Below are 3,175 nucleotides of genomic sequence, written 5' to 3'. Positions count from 1 at the left end.
AAATTCCTGTGCAATTGTATATTTTGCTGTTTTATTTTATAACCACTGTGGTAGCTATAGATGTCCTTCTTCTGCTATTTCCCTGTGCCTTCCCTTTTTCTGCTGCTCACTCAGATGTGGCCAAGCTGACAGTGTCTGTCAGATGCCTGTGGCTGAGTGAAAACTCGACAGGAGGTAGTTATCATTTCACAAAGTCTTCTATTCCTAGACCTCTTTTTCTGATTTTGCTAAATAGGATGTGTTTCAGTCACAGCTGAAATTAATTTGTTATTTTTAATACATCGAGTTCTGGGTTAAAAGTGGACAAGGCAATGCATTTATAATTTTATCTCTCCTGTGTTTATTCTACTGTGAAATTGTTTTCTGGGAGGTGATTAATCCCCCCTGGTTGAATAAATTGTAGTGATTGGAAGGAAGGTGCTAACTGGGCTCGCCTGTCATCAGAGGTGTCATCACAGCTGTGTTGGACATCCTAGCGGACAAATGACCAAGCTGTTGACCTTCGCTCATTTGAAATGGCTGTTTCCCTGTGGAGGGAACCCAAACATCCATGAGATCAACTGTGGGGCTTTATAGATTTGGGAAAGAGTGAGTGGAGAGAAAGAGTGGTCAGATGCCCACTGTGGCCAAGCCCTAGTGATCAGCCTGTCCACAAGCAGCTTCTCCATCTCAGCTCCCCATTGAAGGAAAGAGCACAGTGTCCTGAAGGACCACGCAGGTCTCTGTACTGGTCTTGCCTAGAGTACTGCAGGCCTTAAGGGCAGAAACTCGGGCTTCAAGCCCCTTCAGGAAGTATCTACATTTCTCCCAGACTCCCAGACCAGCCTTGACGGGATGTAGAATGCAAGACATTGCTCTGGTGCCAAATGGTCTCAGAGTTGTGTAATGGATGGAATTTTAAAAACATTTTCAACAGCAAGGAAGATATGTGGGCCCTGCTGTCTCCTTAATGGGTTAGTTTTCAGCCTGAGAGCATGAGAGCTGGTTAGTTAGGACCAGATCAAGTGAGGGACCAGCTCAGACACTGCATCTAGATCCTCCCATCAGGTGGAGCCAAGACTGAAGGGAACTGACCTGGCTGCTGTTATGGATGGTGGATTTCAACTAACCAGGCAAGGCTGACATTGAGGTGGATAGGGTGATATGGGACCAGGTAAATAGGCCACGTGGGGCTCCAGGTGAAGTGCTCTGACAAAGGCAAGATGCAGCAGTCCAGGCAAGATGACGTCATGTGTGTCTGCCAGCATGTAACAGGGTCCCAACTGCTTTCTGGAATACAGAGCCCACTAAAGTAGAGACTAGGGCAGAGATGGAGTCATAAGGATTGGAGTCCAGGGTGGGCTCAGCAACAAGTCGTCGTCAGTATCAGATCCTGGCCCCAGGTCAGGACTGAACCCATAGCAAGGGGCCCCGCAGGCTGGCACTAGAGTGATGTCTTGCATCCTACATCCCGTCAAGGCTGGTCCTGGAGTCTGGGGGACATGTAGATACTTCCTGAAAGGGCTTGAAGTCTGATCCCTGCCCTTAGGGTCTGCAGTCCTCTAGCAAGGAGACCAGTACAGAAATGCCTCACATGCCTGACCTAGCAGACCCTGCTTGGGTTGAGAAGGCTGTTTCTCCCACAGGGCGTGCCAGCTCAGGTAGGAGTCTGCAGGATAGTGAGGAGGATGTTGACTCCTGCCCAGTCAGCCAGGTGACCACGCTGCCCCTGCTAGTAATGATGGACAGACCTCAGTTCATCTGCACACCTCCAGGAACCAATCCCTGAGGCCTTCAGAGAAGCTCAAGTTGTGGGAATGGTCTTAAAGTAAGGAGAAGCAACTATGACCAGAAACTTCTGGAATGGGAAGCTTCTCTGGGGCAGCCACAGGAGGAGGGGGCCTTGAAGGTTGTCAGGATGGCAGCAAAGGGAAGGATGAGTACAGGAAAGTACTTCTGGAATGGGAAGCTTCTCTGGGGCAGCCACAGGAGGAGGGGGCCTTGAAGGTTGTCAGGATGGCAGCAAAGGGAAGGATGAATACAGGAAAGTTGAGTGATGTGTCAGGTGTCTCAGCCAACCCAGAGGGCAAAGCACATGGCTGTGTAGGTGGCCATGAGTGCTCTTCTGGCCAGCATTTGCTGTGTCTAGCCTGAGGGGGTTTAGTGCAGACACGCAGCCAAACAGACTGGGTCTCCAGCCATGACACTCACTCACTGGCCGGCTAATCAGGGGCAAGATATTGAGTCTCCTTGCCCACCTATTGCTCATCTGTAAAATACATCATTGATCCCTGCGCTACAGAGCTGCTGCGATGCTAGATGGAGTAACATGAGAGGGCTCGGCCCCGCCCTTGCCCTCAGAACACACTCATAAATGGTGAACAGAGTCTGAAACACTCAGGAAAACTCTCCAAACATTGGTCCTGCTCCCCACCCCTAGTTATCTTAGGTGTCCAGCGGAGGAAGAGCTTGGGCCCTGGGTCTTGAGAGTTTTAATGTTGTTACTGAGGTAGAATGTATAGACAGAAAGGGGCACCGATTGTAAATGTGCAGCCTGATGCATTTTTTTCATATATATATACATGTATATATATATTTTAATTGCATTTTAGGTTCTGGGGTACATGTGCAGATAATGCAGGATTGTTGCATAGGTTCATACATGGCACTGTGGTTTGCTGCCTCCATCCCCATAACCTATATCTGGCATTTCTCCCCATGTTATCCCTCCTCAAATCCCTACCACTCACTGTCCCTCCCCTAGTCCCCTGCAACAGACCCCAGTGTGTGATGCTCCCCTCCCTATGTCCATGTGTTCTCATTGTTCAACACCCACCTATGAGTGATAACATGTGGTATTTGATTTTCTGTTCTTGTGTCAGTTTGCTGAGAATGATGGTTTCCAGGTCCATCCATGCCCCTACAAAGGACACGAACTCATCGTTTTTGATGGCTACATAATATTCCATGGTGTATATGTACCACATTTTCCCTGTCCAGTCTATCATCGATGGGCATGTGGGTTGGTTCCAGGTCTTTGCTATTGTAAACAGTGCTGCAATGAACATTCATGTGCACGTGTCCTTATAGTAGAACGATTTATAATCCTTTGGAAATATACCCAGTAATGGGATTGCTGGGTCAAATGAAATTTCTATTTCTAGGTCCTTGAGGAATTGCCACACTGTCTTCCACA

Source organism: Sapajus apella, unplaced genomic scaffold (genome assembly GCF_009761245.1).
Source record: "Sapajus apella isolate SASKATOON/1434 unplaced genomic scaffold, GSC_monkey_1.0 scaffold16, whole genome shotgun sequence".
NCBI lineage: Eukaryota > Metazoa > Chordata > Mammalia > Primates > Cebidae > Sapajus > Sapajus apella.
The sequence above is the reverse complement of the archived record's forward strand: the minus strand, read 5'-3'. Positions refer to the sequence as shown.